Source organism: Schistocerca americana, chromosome 8, assembly GCF_021461395.2.
Source record: "Schistocerca americana isolate TAMUIC-IGC-003095 chromosome 8, iqSchAmer2.1, whole genome shotgun sequence".
NCBI lineage: Eukaryota > Metazoa > Arthropoda > Insecta > Orthoptera > Acrididae > Schistocerca > Schistocerca americana.
Window position 1 is genome coordinate 69,464,886 of NC_060126.1, and position 24,695 is coordinate 69,489,580.

Genomic DNA, 24,695 nt, shown 5'->3' on the forward strand with positions numbered 1-24,695 from the left:
AAACGGCCCCTCCATTAACGTGAGGATGTATCTCTTTTTCTTGACTTTCTCTCACCTTATACTTGGAACCCAGAGCAGCAGCTCCACGAAGACGAAAAACGGCCGTGAGAAGTTTTCTCATCTCAGCCCCGAAACTTCACGTTCAGGTACCGGGAATCGAACCCGGGCCTCCTGGGTGAAAGCCAGGTATCCTAGCCACTAGACCATACCGGACATACCTTAACTATCCACTACGTGTGTATGCGTCCAGAAATACTTCTCCTCCACGCAACTTTAGGGCCGAACCTGGCGCCAACGCTGAACTCTGTCCGCCACCACGATCCCGCTTACTCACTCCCAAAGCGCGCAAGTCATACTAGGCAATCATCGCTTTCAGTCTCGAGTGCAACTAGTAAAACTGTAATTAGTAATAACTGGAAACAAACACACGTTGACACAAAGTAGCCTAGGTGGTAATAAACGGCAAACACGGCCTTACCTCGCAAAAGCTATGCTGTGCCTTTCACCGTCGTGGACAGAAAATGAGGAGGCTGAGTTGAGGATAGAACGTACGCCCTTAAGATAATGACACGCACAGCCCACTGCGCCACCGAGGCATACAGGAATATTCGCCACCGCAGCCTCACTAAGAAGTTCTAATTTCAGAATTGTTTTCCCACCATGCCGTACATGAAAGGGTGGATTACTCGGCGGAAGTCAATGCTGCGTCTAGTTACAGTGCATCGCCCTGGAAGCAACGTGGCATCGCGTTCCGATGTGCTGGAGGGCAGAGGGCCTGCAGCAGGGTCGCTTGAGCCTCTGGTGGCAGCAGGGGCGGCAACGCACCGCGACACAGGAAGCCTGCAACGCAATGCGGTGGTGGTGTAACGGTCAGCGTGGTTGCTTCCCAAGCAGTTGATCCGGGTTCGATTCCCGGCCATCGCAGGAGGATTGTCATTTTTGCGTAGCGCAATAGTGTGTGTTCAAGACCATGCGATCCTCGAAATTGCCACGCGTCGCGGCACAGGTAGTATCTCCTCGTCTGCTGCCTCGTTCCAGCTAAGTGGATTGATTTCACTTCATCGTGTGTCGACTTGGCCCGACTGCCGCTCGCTGCCGCTCGGCGGTGGGGCCGATATGACAGGAGAAGTACGACAATCGGCTGCGAGAAATAAAGTAATCAAGAGTACTTTTCCTTTTCAATACGAAAAGCTAAACTTTCATTTACAAATTTCGGAAATCTCACTGCTTCGCCACAGTGTTATCTACACATTTGAGTAATTATCTGTTGATTCGTACGGTTCTGTTATTGCCAAAGTCGTTCTTGCACTTTCCTTGCGCTCTTTTTGCAAACAGCGTCATTAAATTTTCGGTCATATGTTCGTTAACGTAATTTAAATTGCTTAGGGAGGCATCATAGCACGTCAACACTGTAGCACAGAAGGAGGAGGGTGGGGGTTGAAATGAAAGGGTCCAATAGCACGCAGAGTTCCCGGACGATCACCCATCCACTCACTAACCACGCAAACGTCTGCTTAACTTCATTAATCGAAAGTGAGCTGGCCGTTGGCAACCCCTTAGCGAAACGTTCAGACTTCTAGCTGGATGTGCACATCATTTAGAATCTGCCTGGCAGAGTCTCGCAGGAGACAACATTTCCTATCAGGGGAGAAAATGGAATGGCCCGTGGAGGGATTGAACCCATGACCGACGTGTTACTAGCACGACGCTATAGCCCACTGAGCTAACGGGCAGTGCAACACTGTCGCATCAGCAGTCCAAAACCGCAAAACCGTCTCCTCTCCCTTCAAAACGGCCCCTCCATTAACGTGAGGATGTATCTCTTTTTCTTGACTTTCTCTCACCTTATACTTGGAACCCAGAGCAGCAGCTCCACGAAGACGAAAAACGGCCGTGAGAAGTTTTCTCATCTCAGCTCCGAAACGTTCACGTTCAGGTACCGGGAATAGAACCCGGGCCTCCTGGGTGAAAGCCAGGTATCCTAGCCACTAGACCATACCGGACATACCTCAACGATCCACTACGTGTGTATGCGTCCAGAAATACTTCTCCTCCACGCAACTTTAGGGCCGAACCTGGCGCCAACGCTGAACTCTGTCCGCCACCACGATCCCGCTTACTCACTCCCAAAGCGCGCAAGTCATACTAGGCAATCATCGCTTTCAGTCTCGAGTGCAACTAGTAAAACTGTAATTAGTAATAACTGGAAACAAACACACGTTGACACAAAGTAGCCTAGGTGGTAATAAACGGCAAATACGGCCTTACCTCGCAAAAGCTATGCTGTGCCTTTCACCGTCGTGGACAGAAAATGAGAAGGCTGAGTTGAGGATAGAACGTACGCCCTTAAGATAATGACACGCACAGCCCACTGCGCCACCGAGGCATACAGGAATATTCGCCACCGCAGCCTCACTAAGAAGTTCTAATTTCAGAATTGTTTTCCCACCATGCCGTACATGAAAGGGTGGATTACTCGGCGGAAGTCAATGCTGCGTCTAGTTACAGTGCATCGCCCTGGAAGCAACGTGGCATCGCGTTCCGATGTGCTGGAGGGCAGAGGGCCTGCAGCAGGGTCGCTTGAGCCTCTGGTGGCAGCAGGGGCGGCAACGCACCGCGACACAGGAAGCCTGCAACGCAATGCGGTGGTGGTGTAACGGTCAGCGTGGTTGCTTCCCAAGCAGTTGATCCGGGTTCGATTCCCGGCCATCGCAGGAGGATTGTCATTTTTGCGTAGCGCAATAGTGTGTGTTCAAGACCATGCGATCCTCGAAATTGCCACGCGTCGCGGCACAGGTAGTATCTCCTCGTCTGCTGCCTCGTTCCAGCTAAGTGGATTGATTTCACTTCATCGTGTGTCGACTTGGCCCGACTGCCGCTCGCTGCCGCTCGGCGGTGGGGCCGATATGACAGGAGAAGTACGACAATCGGCTGCGAGAAATAAAGTAATCAAGAGTACTTTTCCTTTTCAATACGAAAAGCTAAACTTTCATTTACAAATTTCGGAAATCTCACTGCTTCGCCACAGTGTTATCTACACATTTGAGTAATTATCTGTTGATTCGTACGGTTCTGTTATTGCCAAAGTCGTTCTTGCACTTTCCTTGCGCTCTTTTTGCAAACAGCGTCATTAAATTTTCGGTCATATGTTCGTTAACGTAATTTAAATTGCTTAGGGAGGCATCATAGCACGTCAACACTGTAGCACAGAAGGAGGAGGGTGGGGGTTGAAATGAAAGGGTCCAATAGCACGCAGAGTTCCCGGACGATCACCCATCCACTCACTAACCACGCAAACGTCTGCTTAACTTCATTAATCGAAAGTTAGCTGGCCGTTGGCAACCCCTTAGCGAAACGTTCAGACTTCTAGCTGGATGTGCACATCATTTAGAATCTGCCTGGCAGAGTCTCGCAGGAGACAACATTTCCTATCAGGGGAGAAAATGGAATGGCCCGTGGAGGGATTGAACCCATGACCGACGTGTTACTAGCACGACGCTATAGCCCACTGAGCTAACGGGCAGTGCAACACTGTCGCATCAGCAGTCCAAAACCGCAAAACCGTCTCCTCTCCCTTCAAAACGGCCCCTCCATTAACGTGAGGATGTATCTCTTTTTCTTGACTTTCTCTCACCTTATACTTGGAACCCAGAGCAGCAGCTCCACGAAGACGAAAAACGGCCGTGAGAAGTTTTCTCATCTCAGCTCCGAAACGTTCACGTTCAGGTACCGGGAATAGAACCCGGGCCTCCTGGGTGAAAGCCAGGTATCCTAGCCACTAGACCATACCGGACATACCTCAACGATCCACTACGTGTGTATGCGTCCAGAAATACTTCTCCTCCACGCAACTTTAGGGCCGAACCTGGCGCCAACGCTGAACTCTGTCCGCCACCACGATCCCGCTTACTCACTCCCAAAGCGCGCAAGTCATACTAGGCAATCATCGCTTTCAGTCTCGAGTGCAACTAGTAAAACTGTAATTAGTAATAACTGGAAACAAACACACGTTGACACAAAGTAGCCTAGGTGGTAATAAACGGCAAACACGGCCTTACCTCGCAAAAGCTATCCTGTGCCTTTCACCGTCGTGGACAGAAAATGAGAAGGCTGAGTTGAGGATAGAACGTACGCCCTTAAGATAATGACACGCACAGCCCACTGCGCCACCGAGGCATACAGGAATATTCGCCACCGCAGCCTCACTAAGAAGTTCTAATTTCAGAATTGTTTTCCCACCATGCCGTACATGAAAGGGTGGATTACTCGGCGGAAGTCAATGCTGCGTCTAGTTACAGTGCATCGCCCTGGAAGCAACGTGGCATCGCGTTCCGATGTGCTGGAGGGCAGAGGTGCCGCTGCAGGGTCGCTTGAGCCTCTGGTGGCAGCAGGGGCGGCAACGCACCGCGACACAGGAAGCCTGCAACGCAATGCGGTGGTGGTGTAACGGACAGCATGGTTGCTTCCCAAGCAGTTGATCCGGGTTCGATTCCCGGCCATCGCAGGAGGATTGTCATTTTTGCGTAGCGCAATAGTGTGTGTTCAAGACCATGCGATCCTCGAAATTGCCACGCGTCGCGGCACAGGTAGTATCTCCTCGTCTCCTGCCTCGTTCCAGCTAAGTGGATTGATTTCACTTCATCGTGTGTCGACTTGGCCCGACTGCCGCTCGCTGCCGCTCGGCGGTGGGGCCGATATGACAGGTGAAGTACGACAATCGGCTGCGAGAAATAAAGTAATCAAGAGTACTTTTCCTTTTCAATACGAAAAGCTAAACTTTCATTTACAAATTTCTGAAATCTCACTGCTTCGCCACAGTGTTATCTACACATTTGAGAAATTATCTGTTGATTCGTACGGTTCTGTTATTGCCAAAGTCGTTCTTGCACTTTCCTTGCGCTCTTTTTGCAAACAGCGTCATTAAATTTTCGGTCATATGTTCGTTAACGTAATTTAAATTGCTTAGGGAGGCATCATAGCACGTCAACACTGTAGCACAAAAGGAGGAGGGTGGGGGTTGAAATGAAAGGGTCCAATAGCACGCAGAGTTCCCGGACGATCACCCATCCACTCACTAACCACGCAAACGTCTGCTTAACTTCATTAATCGAAAGTGAGCTGGCCGTTGGCAACCCCTTAGCGAAACGTTCAGACTTCTAGCTGGATGTGCACATCATTTAGAATCTGCCTGGCAGAGTCTCGCAGGAGACAGCATTTCCTATCAGGGGAGAAAATGGAATGGCCCGTGGAGGGATTGAACCCATGACCGACGCGTTACTAGCACGACGCTATAGCCCACTGAGCTAACGGGCAGTGCAACACTGTCGCATCAGCAGTCCAAAACCGCAATACCGTCTCCTCTCCCTTCAAAACGGCCCCTCCATTAACGTGAGGATGTATCTCTTTTTCTTGACTTTCTCTCACCTTATACTTGAAACCCAGAGCAGCAGCTCCACGAAGACGAAAAACGGCCGTGAGAAGTTTTCTCATCTCAGCCCCGAAACTTCACGTTCAGGTACCGGGAATCGAACCCGGGCCTCCTGGGTGAAAGCCAGGTATCCTAGCCACTAGACCATACCGGACATACCTTAACTATCCACTACGTGTGTATGCGTCCAGAAATACTTCTCCTCCACGCAACTTTAGGGCCGAACCTGGCGCCAACGCTGAACTCTGTCCGCCACCACGATCCCGCTTACTCACTCCCAAAGCGCGCAAGTCATACTAGGCAATCATCGCTTTCAGTCTCGAGTGCAACTAGTAAAACTGTAATTAGTAATAACTGGAAACAAACACACGTTGACACAAAGTAGCCTAGGTGGTAATAAACGGCAAACACGGCCTTACCTCGCAAAAGCTATGCTGTGCCTTTCACCGTCGTGGACAGAAAATGAGAAGGCTGAGTTGAGGATAGAACGTACGCCCTTAAGATAATGACACGCACAGCCCACTGCGCCACCGAGGCATACAGGAATATTCGCCACCGCAGCCTCACTAAGAAGTTCTAATTTCAGAATTGTTTTCCCACCATGCCGTACATGAAAGGGTGGATTACTCGGCGGAAGTCAATGCTGCGTCTAGTTACAGTGCATCGCCCTGGAAGCAACGTGGCATCGCGTTCCGATGTGCTGGAGGGCAGAGGGCCTGCAGCAGGGTCGCTTGAGCCTCTGGTGGCAGCAGGGGCGGCAACGCACCGCGACACAGGAAGCCTGCAACGCAATGCGGTGGTGGTGTAACGGTCAGCGTGGTTGCTTCCCAAGCAGTTGATCCGGGTTCGATTCCCGGCCATCGCAGGAGGATTGTCATTTTTGCGTAGCGCAATAGTGTGTGTTCAAGACCATGCGATCCTCGAAATTGCCACGCGTCGCGGCACAGGTAGTATCTCCTCGTCTCCTGCCTCGTTCCAGCTAAGTGGATTGATTTCACTTCATCGTGTGTCGACTTGGCCCGACTTTGCTCGACTGCCGCTCGCTGCCGCTCGGCGGTGGGGCCGATATGACAGGAGAAGTACGACAATCGGCTGCGAGAAATAAAGTAATCAAGAGTACTTTTCCTTTTCAATACGAAAAGCTAAACTTTCATTTACAAATTTCTGAAATCTCACTGCTTCGCCACAGTGTTATCTACACATTTGAGAAATTATCTGTTGATTCGTACGGTTCTGTTATTGCCAAAGTCGTTCTTGCACTTTCCTTGCGCTCTTTTTGCAAACAGCGTCATTAAATTTTCGGTCATATGTTCGTTAACGTAATTTAAATTGCTTAGGGAGGCATCATAGCACGTCAACACTGTAGCACAAAAGGAGGAGGGTGGGGGTTGAAATGAAAGGGTCCAATAGCACGCAGAGTTCCCGGACGATCACCCATCCACTCACTAACCACGCAAACGTCTGCTTAACTTCATTAATCGAAAGTGAGCTGGCCGTTGGCAACCCCTTAGCGAAACGTTCAGACTTCTAGCTGGATGTGCACATCATTTAGAATCTGCCTGGCAGAGTCTCGCAGGAGACAGCATTTCCTATCAGGGGAGAAAATGGAATGGCCCGTGGAGGGATTGAACCCATGACCGACGCGTTACTAGCACGACGCTATAGCCCACTGAGCTAACGGGCAGTGCAACACTGTCGCATCAGCAGTCCAAAACCGCAATACCGTCTCCTCTCCCTTCAAAACGGCCCCTCCATTAACGTGAGGATGTATCTCTTTTTCTTGACTTTCTCTCACCTTATACTTGGAACCCACAGCAGCAGCTCCACGCAGACGAAAAGCGGCCGTGAGAAGTTTTCTCATCTCAGCCCCGAAACTTCACGTTCAGGTACCGGGAATCGAACCCGGGCCTCCTGGGTGAAAGCCAGGTATCCTAGCCACTAGACCATACCGGACATACCTTAACTATCCACTACGTGTGTATGCGTCCAGAAATACTTCTCCTCCACGCAACTTTAGGGCCGAACCTGGCGCCAACGCTGAACTCTGTCCGCCACCACGATCCCGCTTACTCACTCCCAAAGCGCGCAAGTCATACTAGGCAATCATCGCTTTCAGTCTCGAGTGCAACTAGTAAAACTGTAATTAGTAATAACTGGAAACAAACACACGTTGACACAAAGTAGCCTAGGTGGTAATAAACGGCAAACACGGCCTTACCTCGCAAAAGCTATGCTGTGCCTTTCACCGTCGTGGACAGAAAATGAGAAGGCTGAGTTGAGGATAGAACGTACGCCCTTAAGATAATGACACGCACAGCCCACTGCGCCACCGAGGCATACAGGAATATTCGCCACCGCAGCCTCACTAAGAAGTTCTAATTTCAGAATTGTTTTCCCACCATGCCGTACATGAAAGGGTGGATTACTCGGCGGAAGTCAATGCTGCGTCTAGTTACAGTGCATCGCCCTGGAAGCAACGTGGCATCGCGTTCCGATGTGCTGGAGGGCAGAGGGCCTGCAGCAGGGTCGCTTGAGCCTCTGGTGGCAGCAGGGGCGGCAACGCACCGCGACACAGGAAGCCTGCAACGCAATGCGGTGGTGGTGTAACGGTCAGCGTGGTTGCTTCCCAAGCAGTTGATCCGGGTTCGATTCCCGGCCATCGCAGGAGGATTGTCATTTTTGCGTAGCGCAATAGTGTGTGTTCAAGACCATGCGATCCTCGAAATTGCCACGCGTCGCGGCACAGGTAGTATCTCCTCGTCTCCTGCCTCGTTCCAGCTAAGTGGATTGATTTCACTTCATCGTGTGTCGACTTGGCCCGACTTTGCTCGACTGCCGCTCGCTGCCGCTCGGCGGTGGGGCCGATATGACAGGAGAAGTACGACAATCGGCTGCGAGAAATAAAGTAATCAAGAGTACTTTTCCTTTTCAATACGAAAAGCTAAACTTTCATTTACAAATTTCTGAAATCTCACTGCTTCGCCACAGTGTTATCTACACATTTGAGAAATTATCTGTTGATTCGTACGGTTCTGTTATTGCCAAAGTCGTTCTTGCACTTTCCTTGCGCTCTTTTTGCAAACAGCGTCATTAAATTTTCGGTCATATGTTCGTTAACGTAATTTAAATTGCTTAGGGAGGCATCATAGCACGTCAACACTGTAGCACAAAAGGAGGAGGGTGGGGGTTGAAATGAAAGGGTCCAATAGCACGCAGAGTTCCCGGACGATCACCCATCCACTCACTAACCACGCAAACGTCTGCTTAACTTCATTAATCGAAAGTGAGCTGGCCGTTGGCAACCCCTTAGCGAAACGTTCAGACTTCTAGCTGGATGTGCACATCATTTAGAATCTGCCTGGCAGAGTCTCGCAGGAGACAGCATTTCCTATCAGGGGAGAAAATGGAATGGCCCGTGGAGGGATTGAACCCATGACCGACGCGTTACTAGCACGACGCTATAGCCCACTGAGCTAACGGGCAGTGCAACACTGTCGCATCAGCAGTCCAAAACCGCAATACCGTCTCCTCTCCCTTCAAAACGGCCCCTCCATTAACGTGAGGATGTATCTCTTTTTCTTGACTTTCTCTCACCTTATACTTGGAACCCACAGCAGCAGCTCCACGAAGACGAAAAGCGGCCGTGAGAAGTTTTCTCATCTCAGCCCCGAAACTTCACGTTCAGGTACCGGGAATCGAACCCGGGCCTCCTGGGTGAAAGCCAGGTATCCTAGCCACTAGACCATACCGGACATACCTTAACTATCCACTACGTGTGTATGCGTCCAGAAATACTTCTCCTCCACGCAACTTTAGGGCCGAACCTGGCGCCAACGCTGAACTCTGTCCGCCACCACGATCCCGCTTACTCACTCCCAAAGCGCGCAAGTCATACTAGGCAATCATCGCTTTCAGTCTCGAGTGCAACTAGTAAAACTGTAATTAGTAATAACTGGAAACAAACACACGTTGACACAAAGTAGCCTAGGTGGTAATAAACGGCAAACACGGCCTTACCTCGCAAAAGCTATGCTGTGCCTTTCACCGTCGTGGACAGAAAATGAGAAGGCTGAGTTGAGGATAGAACGTACGCCCTTAAGATAATGACACGCACAGCCCACTGCGCCACCGAGGCATACAGGAATATTCGCCACCGCAGCCTCACTAAGAAGTTCTAATTTCAGAATTGTTTTCCCACCATGCCGTACATGAAAGGGTGGATTACTCGGCGGAAGTCAATGCTGCGTCTAGTTACAGTGCATCGCCCTGGAAGCAACGTGGCATCGCGTTCCGATGTGCTGGAGGGCAGAGGGCCTGCAGCAGGGTCGCTTGAGCCTCTGGTGGCAGCAGGGGCGGCAACGCACCGCGACACAGGAAGCCTGCAACGCAATGCGGTGGTGGTGTAACGGTCAGCGTGGTTGCTTCCCAAGCAGTTGATCCGGGTTCGATTCCCGGCCATCGCAGGAGGATTGTCATTTTTGCGTAGCGCAATAGTGTGTGTTCAAGACCATGCGATCCTCGAAATTGCCACGCGTCGCGGCACAGGTAGTATCTCCTCGTCTCCTGCCTCGTTCCAGCTAAGTGGATTGATTTCACTTCATCGTGTGTCGACTTGGCCCGACTTTGCTCGACTGCCGCTCGCTGCCGCTCGGCGGTGGGGCCGATATGACAGGAGAAGTACGACAATCGGCTGCGAGAAATAAAGTAATCAAGAGTACTTTTCCTTTTCAATACGAAAAGCTAAACTTTCATTTACAAATTTCTGAAATCTCACTGCTTCGCCACAGTGTTATCTACACATTTGAGAAATTATCTGTTGATTCGTACGGTTCTGTTATTGCCAAAGTCGTTCTTGCACTTTCCTTGCGCTCTTTTTGCAAACAGCGTCATTAAATTTTCGGTCATATGTTCGTTAACGTAATTTAAATTGCTTAGGGAGGCATCATAGCACGTCAACACTGTAGCACAAAAGGAGGAGGGTGGGGGTTGAAATGAAAGGGTCCAATAGCACGCAGAGTTCCCGGACGATCACCCATCCACTCACTAACCACGCAAACGTCTGCTTAACTTCATTAATCGAAAGTGAGCTGGCCGTTGGCAACCCCTTAGCGAAACGTTCAGACTTCTAGCTGGATGTGCACATCATTTAGAATCTGCCTGGCAGAGTCTCGCAGGAGACAGCATTTCCTATCAGGGGAGAAAATGGAATGGCCCGTGGAGGGATTGAACCCATGACCGACGCGTTACTAGCACGACGCTATAGCCCACTGAGCTAACGGGCAGTGCAACACTGTCGCATCAGCAGTCCAAAACCGCAATACCGTCTCCTCTCCCTTCAAAACGGCCCCTCCATTAACGTGAGGATGTATCTCTTTTTCTTGACTTTCTCTCACCTTATACTTGGAACCCACAGCAGCAGCTCCACGAAGACGAAAAGCGGCCGTGAGAAGTTTTCTCATCTCAGCCCCGAAACTTCACGTTCAGGTACCGGGAATCGAACCCGGGCCTCCTGGGTGAAAGCCAGGTATCCTAGCCACTAGACCATACCGGACATACCTTAACTATCCACTACGTGTGTATGCGTCCAGAAATACTTCTCCTCCACGCAACTTTAGGGCCGAACCTGGCGCCAACGCTGAACTCTGTCCGCCACCACGATCCCGCTTACTCACTCCCAAAGCGCGCAAGTCATACTAGGCAATCATCGCTTTCAGTCTCGAGTGCAACTAGTAAAACTGTAATTAGTAATAACTGGAAACAAACACACGTTGACACAAAGTAGCCTAGGTGGTAATAAACGGCAAACACGGCCTTACCTCGCAAAAGCTATGCTGTGCCTTTCACCGTCGTGGACAGAAAATGAGAAGGCTGAGTTGAGGATAGAACGTACGCCCTTAAGATAATGACACGCACAGCCCACTGCGCCACCGAGGCATACAGGAATATTCGCCACCGCAGCCTCACTAAGAAGTTCTAATTTCAGAATTGTTTTCCCACCATGCCGTACATGAAAGGGTGGATTACTCGGCGGAAGTCAATGCTGCGTCTAGTTACAGTGCATCGCCCTGGAAGCAACGTGGCATCGCGTTCCGATGTGCTGGAGGGCAGAGGGCCTGCAGCAGGGTCGCTTGAGCCTCTGGTGGCAGCAGGGGCGGCAACGCACCGCGACACAGGAAGCCTGCAACGCAATGCGGTGGTGGTGTAACGGTCAGCGTGGTTGCTTCCCAAGCAGTTGATCCGGGTTCGATTCCCGGCCATCGCAGGAGGATTGTCATTTTTGCGTAGCGCAATAGTGTGTGTTCAAGACCATGCGATCCTCGAAATTGCCACGCGTCGCGGCACAGGTAGTATCTCCTCGTCTGCTGCCTCGTTCCAGCTAAGTGGATTGATTTCACTTCATCGTGTGCCGACTTGGCCCGACTGCCGCTCGCTGCCGCTCGGCGGTGGGGCCGATATGACAGGAGAAGTACGACAATCGGCTGCGAGAAATAAAGTAATCAAGAGTACTTTTCCTTTTCAATACGAAAAGCTAAACTTTCATTTACAAATTTCTGAAATCTCACTGCTTCGCCACAGTGTTATCTACACATTTGAGAAATTATCTGTTGATTCGTACGGTTCTGTTATTGCCAAAGTCGTTCTTGCACTTTCCTTGCGCTCTTTTTGCAAACAGCGTCATTAAATTTTCGGTCATATGTTCGTTAACGTAATTTAAATTGCTTAGGGAGGCATCATAGCACGTCAACACTGTAGCACAAAAGGAGGAGGGTGGGGGTTGAAATGAAAGGGTCCAATAGCACGCAGAGTTCCCGGACGATCACCCATCCACTCACTAACCACGCAAACGTCTGCTTAACTTCATTAATCGAAAGTGAGCTGGCCGTTGGCAACCCCTTAGCGAAACGTTCAGACTTCTAGCTGGATGTGCACATCATTTAGAATCTGCCTGGCAGAGTCTCGCAGGAGACAGCATTTCCTATCAGGGGAGAAAATGGAATGGCCCGTGGAGGGATTGAACCCATGACCGACGCGTTACTAGCACGACGCTATAGCCCACTGAGCTAACGGGCAGTGCAACACTGTCGCATCAGCAGTCCAAAACCGCAATACCGTCTCCTCTCCCTTCAAAACGGCCCCTCCATTAACGTGAGGATGTATCTCTTTTTCTTGACTTTCTCTCACCTTATACTTGGAACCCACAGCAGCAGCTCCACGAAGACGAAAAGCGGCCGTGAGAAGTTTTCTCATCTCAGCCCCGAAACTTCACGTTCAGGTACCGGGAATCGAACCCGGGCCTCCTGGGTGAAAGCCAGGTATCCTAGCCACTAGACCATACCGGACATACCTTAACTATCCACTACGTGTGTATGCGTCCAGAAATACTTCTCCTCCACGCAACTTTAGGGCCGAACCTGGCGCCAACGCTGAACTCTGTCCGCCACCACGATCCCGCTTACTCACTCCCAAAGCGCGCAAGTCATACTAGGCAATCATCGCTTTCAGTCTCGAGTGCAACTAGTAAAACTGTAATTAGTAATAACTGGAAACAAACACACGTTGACACAAAGTAGCCTAGGTGGTAATAAACGGCAAACACGGCCTTACCTCGCAAAAGCTATGCTGTGCCTTTCACCGTCGTGGACAGAAAATGAGAAGGCTGAGTTGAGGATAGAACGTACGCCCTTAAGATAATGACACGCACAGCCCACTGCGCCACCGAGGCATACAGGAATATTCGCCACCGCAGCCTCACTAAGAAGTTCTAATTTCAGAATTGTTTTCCCACCATGCCGTACATGAAAGGGTGGATTACTCGGCGGAAGTCAATGCTGCGTCTAGTTACAGTGCATCGCCCTGGAAGCAACGTGGCATCGCGTTCCGATGTGCTGGAGGGCAGAGGGCCTGCAGCAGGGTCGCTTGAGCCTCTGGTGGCAGCAGGGGCGGCAACGCACCGCGACACAGGAAGCCTGCAACGCAATGCGGTGGTGGTGTAACGGTCAGCGTGGTTGCTTCCCAAGCAGTTGATCCGGGTTCGATTCCCGGCCATCGCAGGAGGATTGTCATTTTTGCGTAGCGCAATAGTGTGTGTTCAAGACCATGCGATCCTCGAAATTGCCACGCGTCGCGGCACAGGTAGTATCTCCTCGTCTCCTGCCTCGTTCCAGCTAAGTGGATTGATTTCACTTCATCGTGTGTCGACTTGGCCCGACTTTGCTCGACTGCCGCTCGCTGCCGCTCGGCGGTGGGGCCGATATGACAGGAGAAGTACGACAATCGGCTGCGAGAAATAAAGTAATCAAGAGTACTTTTCCTTTTCAATACGAAAAGCTAAACTTTCATTTACAAATTTCTGAAATCTCACTGCTTCGCCACAGTGTTATCTACACATTTGAGAAATTATCTGTTGATTCGTACGGTTCTGTTATTGCCAAAGTCGTTCTTGCACTTTCCTTGCGCTCTTTTTGCAAACAGCGTCATTAAATTTTCGGTCATATGTTCGTTAACGTAATTTAAATTGCTTAGGGAGGCATCATAGCACGTCAACACTGTAGCACAAAAGGAGGAGGGTGGGGGTTGAAATGAAAGGGTCCAATAGCACGCAGAGTTCCCGGACGATCACCCATCCACTCACTAACCACGCAAACGTCTGCTTAACTTCATTAATCGAAAGTGAGCTGGCCGTTGGCAACCCCTTAGCGAAACGTTCAGACTTCTAGCTGGATGTGCACATCATTTAGAATCTGCCTGGCAGAGTCTCGCAGGAGACAGCATTTCCTATCAGGGGAGAAAATGGAATGGCCCGTGGAGGGATTGAACCCATGACCGACGCGTTACTAGCACGACGCTATAGCCCACTGAGCTAACGGGCAGTGCAACACTGTCGCATCAGCAGTCCAAAACCGCAATACCGTCTCCTCTCCCTTCAAAACGGCCCCTCCATTAACGTGAGGATGTATCTCTTTTTCTTGACTTTCTCTCACCTTATACTTGGAACCCACAGCAGCAGCTCCACGAAGACGAAAAGCGGCCGTGAGAAGTTTTCTCATCTCAGCCCCGAAACTTCACGTTCAGGTACCGGGAATCGAACCCGGGCCTCCTGGGTGAAAGCCAGGTATCCTAGCCACTAGACCATACCGGACATACCTTAACTATCCACTACGTGTGTATGCGTCCAGAAATACTTCTCCTCCACGCAACTTTAGGGCCGAACCTGGCGCCAACGCTGAACTCTGTCCGCCACCACGATCCCGCTTACTCACTCCCAAAGCGCGCAAGTCATACTAGGCAATCATCGCTTTCAGTCTCGAGTGCAACTAGTAAAACTGTAATTAGTAATAACTGGAAACAAACACACGTTGACACAAAGTAGCCTAGGTGGTAATAAACGGCAAACACGGCCTTACCTCGCAAAAGCTATGCTGTGCCTTTCACCGTCGTGGACAGAAAATGAGAAGGCTGAGTTGAGGATAGAACGTACGCCCTTAAGATAATGACACGCACAGCCCACTGCGCCACCGAGGCATACAGGAATATTCGCCACCGCAGCCTCACTAAGAAGTTCTAATTTCAGAATTGTTTTCCCACCATGCCGTACATGAAAGGGTGGATTACTCGGCGGAAGTCAATGCTGCGTCTAGTTACAGTGCATCGCCCTGGAAGCAACGTGGCATCGCGTTCCGATGTGCTGGAGGGCAGAGGGCCTGCAGCAGGGTCGCTTGAGCCTCTGGTGGCAGCAGGGGCGGCAACGCACCGCGACACAGGAAGCCTGCAACGCAATGCGGTGGTGGTGTAACGGTCAGCGTGGTTGCTTCCCAAGCAGTTGATCCGGGTTCGATTCCCGGCCATCGCAGGAGGATTGTCATTTTTGCGTAGCGCAATAGTGTGTGTTCAAGACCATGCGATCCTCGAAATTGCCACGCGTCGCGGCACAGGTAGTATCTCCTCGTCTGCTGCCTCGTTCCAGCTAAGTGGATTGATTTCACTTCATCGTGTGCCGACTTGGCCCGACTGCCGCTCGCTGCCGCTCGGCGGTGGGGCCGATATGACAGGAGAAGTACGACAATCGGCTGCGAGAAATAAAGTAATCAAGAGTACTTTTCCTTTTCAATACGAAAAGCTAAACTTTCATTTACAAATTTCTGAAATCTCACTGCTTCGCCACAGTGTTATCTACACATTTGAGAAATTATCTGTTGATTCGTACGGTTCTGTTATTGCCAAAGTCGTTCTTGCACTTTCCTTGCGCTCTTTTTGCAAACAGCGTCATTAAATTTTCGGTCATATGTTCGTTAACGTAATTTAAATTGCTTAGGGAGGCATCATAGCACGTCAACACTGTAGCACAAAAGGAGGAGGGTGGGGGTTGAAATGAAAGGGTCCAATAGCACGCAGAGTTCCCGGACGATCACCCATCCACTCACTAACCACGCAAACGTCTGCTTAACTTCATTAATCGAAAGTGAGCTGGCCGTTGGCAACCCCTTAGCGAAACGTTCAGACTTCTAGCTGGATGTGCACATCATTTAGAATCTGCCTGGCAGAGTCTCGCAGGAGACAGCATTTCCTATCAGGGGAGAAAATGGAATGGCCCGTGGAGGGATTGAACCCATGACCGACGCGTTACTAGCACGACGCTATAGCCCACTGAGCTAACGGGCAGTGCAACACTGTCGCATCAGCAGTCCAAAACCGCAATACCGTCTCCTCTCCCTTCAAAACGGCCCCTCCATTAACGTGAGGATGTATCTCTTTTTCTTGACTTTCTCTCACCTTATACTTGGAACCCAGAGCAGCAGCTCCACGAAGACGAAAAACGGCCGTGAGAAGTTTTCTCATCTCAGCCCCGAAACTTCACGTTCAGGTACCGGGAATCGAACCCGGGCCTCCTGGGTGAAAGCCAGGTATCCTAGCCACTAGACCATACCGGACATACCTTAACTATCCACTACGTGTGTATGCGTCCAGAAATACTTCTCCTCCACGCAACTTTAGGGCCGAACCTGGCGCCAACGCTGAACTCTGTCCGCCACCACGATCCCGCTTACTCACTCCCAAAGCGCGCAAGTCATACTAGGCAATCATCGCTTTCAGTCTCGAGTGCAACTAGTAAAACTGTAATTAGTAATAACTGGAAACAAACACACGTTGACACAAAGTAGCCTAGGTGGTAATAAACGGCAAACACGGCCTTACCTCGCAAAAGCTATGCTGTGCCTTTCACCGTCGTGGACAGAAAATGAGAAGGCTGAGTTGAGGATAGAACGTACGCCCTTAAGATAATGACACGCACAGCCCACTGCGCCACCGAGGCATACAGGAATATTCGCCACCGCAGCCTCACTAAGAAGTTCTAATTTCAGAATTGTTTTCCCACCATGCCGTACATGAAAGGGTGGATTACTCGGCGGAAGTCAATGCTGCGTCTAGTTACAGTGCATCGCCCTGGAAGCAACGTGGCATCGCGTTCCGATGTGCTGGAGGGCAGAGGGCCTGCAGCAGGGTCGCTTGAGCCTCTGGTGGCAGCAGGGGCGGCAACGCACCGCGACACAGGAAGCCTGCAACGCAATGCGGTGGTGGTGTAACGGTCAGCGTGGTTGCTTCCCAAGCAGTTGATCCGGGTTCGATTCCCGGCCATCGCAGGAGGATTGTCATTTTTGCGTAGCGCAATAGTGTGTGTTCAAGACCATGCGATCCTCGAAATTGCCACGCGTCGCGGCACAGGTAGTATCTCCTCGTCTCCTGCCTCGTTCCAGCTAAGTGGATTGATTTCACTTCATCGTGTGTCGACTTGGCCCGACTTTGCTCGACTGCCGCTCGCTGCCGCTCGGCGGTGGGGCCGATATGACAGGAGAAGTACGACAATCGGCTGCGAGAAATAAAGTAATCAAGAGTACTTTTCCTTTTCAATACGAAAAGCTAAACTTTCATTTACAAATTTCTGAAATCTCACTGCTTCGCCACAGTGTTATCTACACATTTGAGAAATTATCTGTTGATTCGTACGGTTCTGTTATTGCCAAAGTCGTTCTTGCACTTTCCTTGCGCTCTTTTTGCAAACAGCGTCATTAAATTTTCGGTCATATGTTCGTTAACGTAATTTAAATTGCTTAGGGAGGCATCATAGCACGTCAACACTGTAGCACAAAAGGAGGAGGGTGGGGGTTGAAATGAAAGGGTCCAATAGCACGCAGAGTTCCCGGACGATCACCCATCCACTCACTAACCACGCAAACGTCTGCTTAACTTCATTAATCGAAAGTGAGCTGGCCGTTGGCAACCCCTTAGCGAAACGTTCAGACTTCTAGCTGGATGTGCACATCATTTAGAATCTGCCTGGCAGAGTCTCGCAGGAGACAGCATTTCCTATCAGGGGAGAAAATGGAATGGCCCGTGGAGGGATTGAACCCATGACCGACGCGTTACTAGCACGACGCTATAGCCCACTGAGCTAACGGGCAGTGCAACACTGTCGCATCAGCAGTCCAAAACCGCAATACCGTCTCCTCTCCCTTCAAAACGGCCCCTCCATTAACGTGAGGATGTATCTCTTTTTCTTGACTTTCTCTCACCTTATACTTGGAACCCACAGCAGCAGCTCCACGAAGACGAAAAGCGGCCGTGAGAAGTTTTCTCATCTCAGCCCCGAAACTTCACGTTCAGGTACCGGGAATCGAACCCGGGCCTCCTGGGTGAAAGCCAGGTATCCTAGCCACTAGACCATACCGGACATACCTTAACTATCCACTACGTGTGTATGCGTCCAGAAATACTTCTCCTCCACGCAACTTTAGGGCCGAACCTGGCGCCAACGCTGAACTCTGTCCGCCACCACGATCCCGCTTACTCACTCCCAAAGCGCGCAAGTCATACTAGGCAATCATCGCTTTCAGTCTCGAGTGCAACTAGTAAAACTGTAATTAGTAATAACTGGAAACAAACACACGTTGACACAAAGTAGCCTAGGTGGTAATAAACGGCAAACACGGCCTTACCTCGCAAAAGCTATGCTGTGCCTTTCACCGTCGTGGACAGAAAATGAGAAGGCTGAGTTGAGGATAGAACGTACGCCCTTAAGATAATGACACGCACAGCCCACTGCGCCACCGAGGCATACAGGAATATTCGCCACCGCAGCCTCACTAAGAAGTTCTAATTTCAGAATTGTTTTCCCACCATGCCGTACATGAAAGGGTGGATTACTCGGCGGAAGTCAATGCTGCGTCTAGTTACAGTGCATCGCCCTGGAAGCAACGTGGCATCGCGTTCCGATGTGCTGGAGGGCAGAGGGCCTGCAGCAGGGTCGCTTGAGCCTCTGGTGGCAGCAGGGGCGGCAACGCACCGCGACACAGGAAGCCTGCAACGCAATGCGGTGGTGGTGTAACGGTCAGCGTGGTTGCTTCCCAAGCAGTTGATCCGGGTTCGATTCCCGGCCATCGCAGGAGGATTGTCATTTTTGCGTAGCGCAATAGTGTGTGTTCAAGACCATGCGATCCTCGAAATTGCCACGCGTCGCGGCACAGGTAGTATCTCCTCGTCTGCTGCCTCGTTCCAGCTAAGTGGATTGATTTCACTTCATCGTGTGCCGACTTGGCCCGACTGCCGCTCGCTGCCGCTCGGCGGTGGGGCCGATATGACAGGAGAAGTACGACAATCGGCTGCGAGAAATAAAGTAATCAAGAGTACTTTTCCTTTTCAATACGAAAAGCTAAACTTTCATTTACAAATTTCTGAAATCTCACTGCTTCGCCACAGTGTTATCTACACATTTGAGAAATTATCTGTTGATTCGTACGGTTCTGTTATTGCCAAAGTCGTTCTTGCACTTTCCTTGCGCTCTTTTTGCAAACAGCGTCATTAAATTTTCGGTCATATGTTCGTTAACGTAATTTAAATTGCTTAGGGAGGCATCATAGCACGTCAACACTGTAGCACAAAAGGAGGAGGGTGGGGGTTGAAATGAAAGGGTCCAATAGCACGCAGAGTTCCCGGACGATCACCCATCCACTCACTATCCACGCAAACGTCTGCTTAACTTCATTAATCGAAAGTGAGCTGGCCGTTGGCAACCCCTTAGCGAAACGTTCAGACTTTTAGCTGGATGTGCACATCATTTAGAATCTGCCTGGCAGAGTCTCGCAGGAGACAGCATTTCCTATCAGGGGAGAAAATGGAATGGCCCGTGGAGGGATTGAACCCATGACCGACGCGTTACTAGCACGACGCTATAGCCCACTGAGCTAACGGGCAGTGCAACACTGTCGCATCAGCAGTCCAAAACCGCAATACCGTCTCCTCTCCCTTCAAAACGGCCCCTCCATTAACGTGAGGATGTATCTCTTTTTCTTGACTTTCTCTCACCTTATACTTGGAACCCAGAGCAGCAGCTCCACGAAGACGAAAAACGGCCGTGAGAAGTTTTCTCATCTCAGCCCCGAAACTTCACGTTCAGGTACCGGGAATCGAACCCGGGCCTCCTGGGTGAAAGCTAGGTATCCTAGCCACTAGACCATACCGGACATACCTCAACGATCCACTACGTGTGTATGCGTCCAGAAATACTTCTCCTCCACGCAACTTTAGGGCCGAACCTGGCGCCAACGCTGAACTCTGTCCGCCACCACGATCCCGCTTACTCACTCCCAAAGCGCGCAAGTCATACTAGGCAATCATCGCTTTCAGTCTCGAGTGCAACTAGTAAAACTGTAATTAGTAATAACTGGAAACAAACACACGTTGACACAAAGTAGCCTAGGTGGTAATAAACGGCAAACACGGCCTTACCTCGCAAAAGCTATGCTGTGCCTTTCACCGTCGTGGACAGAAAATGAGAAGGCTGAGTTGAGGATAGAACGTACGCCCTTAAGATAATGACACGCACAGCCCACTGCGCCACCGAGGCATACAGGAATATTCGCCACCGCAGCCTCACTAAGAAGTTCTAATTTCAGAATTGTTTTCCCACCATGCCGTACATGAAAGGGTGGATTACTCGGCGGAAGTCAATGCTGCGTCTAGTTACAGTGCATCGCCCTGGAAGCAACGTGGCATCGCGTTCCGATGTGCTGGAGGGCAGAGGGCCTGCAGCAGGGTCGCTTGAGCCTCTGGTGGCAGCAGGGGCGGCAACGCACCGCGACACAGGAAGCCTGCAACGCAATGCGGTGGTGGTGTAACGGTCAGCGTGGTTGCTTCCCAAGCAGTTGATCCGGGTTCGATTCCCGGCCATCGCAGGAGGATTGTCATTTTTGCGTAGCGCAATAGTGTGTGTTCAAGACCATGCGATCCTCGAAATTGCCACGCGTCGCGGCACAGGTAGTATCTCCTCGTCTGCTGCCTCGTTCCAGCTAAGTGGATTGATTTCACTTCATCGTGTGTCGACTTGGCCCGACTGCCGCTCGCTGCCGCTCGGCGGTGGGGCCGATATGACAGGAGAAGTACGACAATCGGCTGCGAGAAATAAAGTAATCAAGAGTACTTTTCCTTTTCAATACGAAAAGCTAAACTTTCATTTACAAATTTCTGAAATCTCACTGCTTCGCCACAGTGTTATCTACACATTTGAGAAATTATCTGTTGATTCGTACGGTTCTGTTATTGCCAAAGTCGTTCTTGCACTTTCCTTGCGCTCTTTTTGCAAACAGCGTCATTAAATTTTCGGTCATATGTTCGTTAACGTAATTTAAATTGCTTAGGGAGGCATCATAGCACGTCAACACTGTAGCACAAAAGGAGGAGGGTGGGGGTTGAAATGAAAGGGTCCAATAGCACGCAGAGTTCCCGGACGATCACCCATCCACTCACTATCCACGCAAACGTCTGCTTAACTTCATTAATCGAAAGTGAGCTGGCCGTTGGCAACCCCTTAGCGAAACGTTCAGACTTTTAGCTGGATGTGCACATCATTTAGAATCTGCCTGGCAGAGTCTCGCAGGAGACAGCATTTCCTATCAGGGGAGAAAATGGAATGGCCCGTGGAGGGATTGAACCCATGACCGACGCGTTACTAGCACGACGCTATAGCCCACTGAGCTAACGGGCAGTGCAACACTGTCGCATCAGCAGTCCAAAACCGCAATACCGTCTCCTCTCCCTTCAAAACGGCCCCTCCATTAACGTGAGGATGTATCTCTTTTTCTTGACTTTCTCTCACCTTATACTTGGAACCCAGAGCAGCAGCTCCACGAAGACGAAAAACGGCCGTGAGAAGTTTTCTCATCTCAGCCCCGAAACTTCACGTTCAGGTACCGGGAATCGAACCCGGGCCTCCTGGGTGAAAGCTAGGTATCCTAGCCACTAGACCATACCGGACATACCTCAACGATCCACTACGTGTGTATGCGTCCAGAAATACTTCTCCTCCACGCAACTTTAGGGCCGAACCTGGCGCCAACGCTGAACTCTGTCCGCCACCACGATCCCGCTTACTCACTCCCAAAGCGCGCAAGTCATACTAGGCAATCATCGCTTTCAGTCTCGAGTGCAACTAGTAAAACTGTAATTAGTAATAACTGGAAACAAACACACGTTGACACAAAGTAGCCTAGGTGGTAATAAACGGCAAACACGGCCTTACCTCGCAAAAGCTATGCTGTGCCTTTCACCGTCGTGGACAGAAAATGAGAAGGCTTAGTTGAGGATAGAACGTACGCCCTTAAGATAATGACACGCACAGCCCACTGCGCCACCGAGGCATACAGGAATATTCGCCACCGCAGCCTCACTAAGAAGTTCTAATTTCAGAATTGTTTTCCCACCATGCCGTACATGAAAGGGTGGATTACTCGGCGGAAGTCAATGCTGCGTCTAGTTACAGTGCATCGCCCTGGAAGCAACGTGGCATCGCGTTCCGATGTGCTGGAGGGCAGAGGGCCTGCAGCAGGGTCGCTTGAGCCTCTGGTGGCAGCTGGGGCGGCAACGCACCGCGACACAGGAAGCCTGCAACGCAATGCGGTGGTGGTGTAACGGTCAGCGTGGTTGCTTCCCAAGCAGTTGATCCGGGTTCGATTCCCGGCCATCGCAGGAGGATTGTCATTTTTGCGTAGCGCAATAGTGTGTGTTCAAGACCATGCGATCCTCGAAATTGCCACGCGTCGCGGCACAGGTAGTATCTCCTCGTCTGCTGCCTCGTTCCAGCTAAGTGGATTGATTTCACTTCATCGTGTGTCGACTTGGCCCGACTTTGCTCGACTGCCGCTCGCTGCCGCTCGGCGGTGGGGCCGATATGACAGGAGAAGTACGACAATCGGCTGCGAGAAATAAAGTAATCAAGAGTACTTTTCCTTTTCAATACGAAAAGCTAAACTTTCATTTACAAATTTCTGAAATCTCACTGCTTCGCCACAGTGTTATCTACACATTTGAGAAATTATCTGTTGATTCGTACGGTTCTGTTATTGCCAAAGTCGTTCTTGCACTTTCCTTGCGCTCTTTTTGCAAACAGCGTCATTAAATTTTCGGTCATATGTTCGTTAACGTAATTTAAATTGCTTAGGGAGGCATCATAGCACGTCAACACTGTAGCACAAAAGGAGGAGGGTGGGGGTTGAAATGAAAGGGTCCAATAGCACGCAGAGTTCCCGGACGATCACCCATCCACTCACTAACCACGCAAACGTCTGCTTAACTTCATTAATCGAAAGTGAGCTGGCCGTTGGCAACCCCTTAGCGAAACGTTCAGACTTCTAGCTGGATGTGCACATCATTTAGAATCTGCCTGGCAGAGTCTCGCAGGAGACAGCATTTCCTATCAGGGGAGAAAATGGAATGGCCCGTGGAGGGATTGAACCCATGACCGACGCGTTACTAGCACGACGCTATAGCCCACTGAGCTAACGGGCAGTGCAACACTGTCGCATCAGCAGTCCAAAACCGCAATACCGTCTCCTCTCCCTTCAAAACGGCCCCTCCATTAACGTGAGGATGTATCTCTTTTTCTTGACTTTCTCTCACCTTATACTTGGAACCCACAGCAGCAGCTCCACGAAGACGAAAAGCGGCCGTGAGAAGTTTTCTCATCTCAGCCCCGAAACTTCACGTTCAGGTACCGGGAATCGAACCCGGGCCTCCTGGGTGAAAGCCAGGTATCCTAGCCACTAGACCATACCGGACATACCTTAACTATCCACTACGTGTGTATGCGTCCAGAAATACTTCTCCTCCACGCAACTTTAGGGCCGAACCTGGCGCCAACGCTGAACTCTGTCCGCCACCACGATCCCGCTTACTCACTCCCAAAGCGCGCAAGTCATACTAGGCAATCATCGCTTTCAGTCTCGAGTGCAACTAGTAAAACTGTAATTAGTAATAACTGGAAACAAACACACGTTGACACAAAGTAGCCTAGGTGGTAATAAACGGCAAACACGGCCTTACCTCGCAAAAGCTATGCTGTGCCTTTCACCGTCGTGGACAGAAAATGAGAAGGCTGAGTTGAGGATAGAACGTACGCCCTTAAGATAATGACACGCACAGCCCACTGCGCCACCGAGGCATACAGGAATATTCGCCACCGCAGCCTCACTAAGAAGTTCTAATTTCAGAATTGTTTTCCCACCATGCCGTACATGAAAGGGTGGATTACTCGGCGGAAGTCAATGCTGCGTCTAGTTACAGTGCATCGCCCTGGAAGCAACGTGGCATCGCGTTCCGATGTGCTGGAGGGCAGAGGGCCTGCAGCAGGGTCGCTTGAGCCTCTGGTGGCAGCAGGGGCGGCAACGCACCGCGACACAGGAAGCCTGCAACGCAATGCGGTGGTGGTGTAACGGTCAGCGTGGTTGCTTCCCAAGCAGTTGATCCGGGTTCGATTCCCGGCCATCGCAGGAGGATTGTCATTTTTGCGTAGCGCAATAGTGTGTGTTCAAGACCATGCGATCCTCGAAATTGCCACGCGTCGCGGCACAGGTAGTATCTCCTCGTCTCCTGCCTCGTTCCAGCTAAGTGGATTGATTTCACTTCATCGTGTGTCGACTTGGCCCGACTTTGCTCGACTGCCGCTCGCTGCCGCTCGGCGGTGGGGCCGATATGACAGGAGAAGTACGACAATCGGCTGCGAGAAATAAAGTAATCAAGAGTACTTTTCCTTTTCAATACGAAAAGCTAAACTTTCATTTACAAATTTCTGAAATCTCACTGCTTCGCCACAGTGTTATCTACACATTTGAGAAATTATCTGTTGATTCGTACGGTTCTGTTATTGCCAAAGTCGTTCTTGCACTTTCCTTGCGCTCTTTTTGCAAACAGCGTCATTAAATTTTCGGTCATATGTTCGTTA

At 50.6% G+C, this 24,695-nt stretch overlaps 28 non-coding genes across 28 annotated transcripts; 14 read left to right on the forward strand and 14 right to left on the reverse strand.

Annotated features, from left to right (window-relative positions):
• Window positions 1–141: 141 nt before the first annotated feature.
• Window positions 142–213, reverse strand: Trnae-uuc. The gene has a single exon. It is a non-coding gene; the product is annotated as a tRNA-Glu (tRNA).
• A 639-nt stretch (window positions 214–852) lies between these two features.
• On the forward strand, window positions 853–924 carry Trnag-ccc. The gene has a single exon. It is a non-coding gene; the product is annotated as a tRNA-Gly (tRNA).
• A 1,007-nt stretch (window positions 925–1,931) lies between these two features.
• Trnae-uuc lies at window positions 1,932–2,003 on the reverse strand. Its single transcript has one exon. It is a non-coding gene; the product is annotated as a tRNA-Glu (tRNA).
• Window positions 2,004–2,642: 639 nt separating this feature from the next.
• Window positions 2,643–2,714, forward strand: Trnag-ccc. The gene has a single exon. It is a non-coding gene; the product is annotated as a tRNA-Gly (tRNA).
• Window positions 2,715–3,721: 1,007 nt separating this feature from the next.
• Trnae-uuc lies at window positions 3,722–3,793 on the reverse strand. The gene has a single exon. It is a non-coding gene; the product is annotated as a tRNA-Glu (tRNA).
• A 639-nt stretch (window positions 3,794–4,432) lies between these two features.
• Trnag-ccc lies at window positions 4,433–4,504 on the forward strand. The gene has a single exon. It is a non-coding gene; the product is annotated as a tRNA-Gly (tRNA).
• Window positions 4,505–5,510: 1,006 nt separating this feature from the next.
• Window positions 5,511–5,582, reverse strand: Trnae-uuc. Its single transcript has one exon. It is a non-coding gene; the product is annotated as a tRNA-Glu (tRNA).
• Window positions 5,583–6,221: 639 nt separating this feature from the next.
• Window positions 6,222–6,293, forward strand: Trnag-ccc. The gene has a single exon. It is a non-coding gene; the product is annotated as a tRNA-Gly (tRNA).
• Window positions 6,294–7,309: 1,016 nt separating this feature from the next.
• Window positions 7,310–7,381, reverse strand: Trnae-uuc. Its single transcript has one exon. It is a non-coding gene; the product is annotated as a tRNA-Glu (tRNA).
• Window positions 7,382–8,020: 639 nt separating this feature from the next.
• Window positions 8,021–8,092, forward strand: Trnag-ccc. Its single transcript has one exon. It is a non-coding gene; the product is annotated as a tRNA-Gly (tRNA).
• A 1,016-nt stretch (window positions 8,093–9,108) lies between these two features.
• Trnae-uuc lies at window positions 9,109–9,180 on the reverse strand. Its single transcript has one exon. It is a non-coding gene; the product is annotated as a tRNA-Glu (tRNA).
• Window positions 9,181–9,819: 639 nt separating this feature from the next.
• Window positions 9,820–9,891, forward strand: Trnag-ccc. Its single transcript has one exon. It is a non-coding gene; the product is annotated as a tRNA-Gly (tRNA).
• Window positions 9,892–10,907: 1,016 nt separating this feature from the next.
• Window positions 10,908–10,979, reverse strand: Trnae-uuc. Its single transcript has one exon. It is a non-coding gene; the product is annotated as a tRNA-Glu (tRNA).
• A 639-nt stretch (window positions 10,980–11,618) lies between these two features.
• Trnag-ccc lies at window positions 11,619–11,690 on the forward strand. Its single transcript has one exon. It is a non-coding gene; the product is annotated as a tRNA-Gly (tRNA).
• Window positions 11,691–12,696: 1,006 nt separating this feature from the next.
• On the reverse strand, window positions 12,697–12,768 carry Trnae-uuc. The gene has a single exon. It is a non-coding gene; the product is annotated as a tRNA-Glu (tRNA).
• Window positions 12,769–13,407: 639 nt separating this feature from the next.
• On the forward strand, window positions 13,408–13,479 carry Trnag-ccc. Its single transcript has one exon. It is a non-coding gene; the product is annotated as a tRNA-Gly (tRNA).
• Window positions 13,480–14,495: 1,016 nt separating this feature from the next.
• On the reverse strand, window positions 14,496–14,567 carry Trnae-uuc. Its single transcript has one exon. It is a non-coding gene; the product is annotated as a tRNA-Glu (tRNA).
• A 639-nt stretch (window positions 14,568–15,206) lies between these two features.
• Window positions 15,207–15,278, forward strand: Trnag-ccc. Its single transcript has one exon. It is a non-coding gene; the product is annotated as a tRNA-Gly (tRNA).
• A 1,006-nt stretch (window positions 15,279–16,284) lies between these two features.
• Trnae-uuc lies at window positions 16,285–16,356 on the reverse strand. Its single transcript has one exon. It is a non-coding gene; the product is annotated as a tRNA-Glu (tRNA).
• A 639-nt stretch (window positions 16,357–16,995) lies between these two features.
• Window positions 16,996–17,067, forward strand: Trnag-ccc. The gene has a single exon. It is a non-coding gene; the product is annotated as a tRNA-Gly (tRNA).
• A 1,016-nt stretch (window positions 17,068–18,083) lies between these two features.
• Trnae-uuc lies at window positions 18,084–18,155 on the reverse strand. Its single transcript has one exon. It is a non-coding gene; the product is annotated as a tRNA-Glu (tRNA).
• A 639-nt stretch (window positions 18,156–18,794) lies between these two features.
• Window positions 18,795–18,866, forward strand: Trnag-ccc. The gene has a single exon. It is a non-coding gene; the product is annotated as a tRNA-Gly (tRNA).
• Window positions 18,867–19,872: 1,006 nt separating this feature from the next.
• Window positions 19,873–19,944, reverse strand: Trnae-uuc. Its single transcript has one exon. It is a non-coding gene; the product is annotated as a tRNA-Glu (tRNA).
• A 639-nt stretch (window positions 19,945–20,583) lies between these two features.
• On the forward strand, window positions 20,584–20,655 carry Trnag-ccc. Its single transcript has one exon. It is a non-coding gene; the product is annotated as a tRNA-Gly (tRNA).
• A 1,006-nt stretch (window positions 20,656–21,661) lies between these two features.
• Window positions 21,662–21,733, reverse strand: Trnae-uuc. Its single transcript has one exon. It is a non-coding gene; the product is annotated as a tRNA-Glu (tRNA).
• Window positions 21,734–22,372: 639 nt separating this feature from the next.
• Window positions 22,373–22,444, forward strand: Trnag-ccc. Its single transcript has one exon. It is a non-coding gene; the product is annotated as a tRNA-Gly (tRNA).
• Window positions 22,445–23,460: 1,016 nt separating this feature from the next.
• Window positions 23,461–23,532, reverse strand: Trnae-uuc. The gene has a single exon. It is a non-coding gene; the product is annotated as a tRNA-Glu (tRNA).
• A 639-nt stretch (window positions 23,533–24,171) lies between these two features.
• Window positions 24,172–24,243, forward strand: Trnag-ccc. The gene has a single exon. It is a non-coding gene; the product is annotated as a tRNA-Gly (tRNA).
• Window positions 24,244–24,695: the final 452 nt, after the last annotated feature.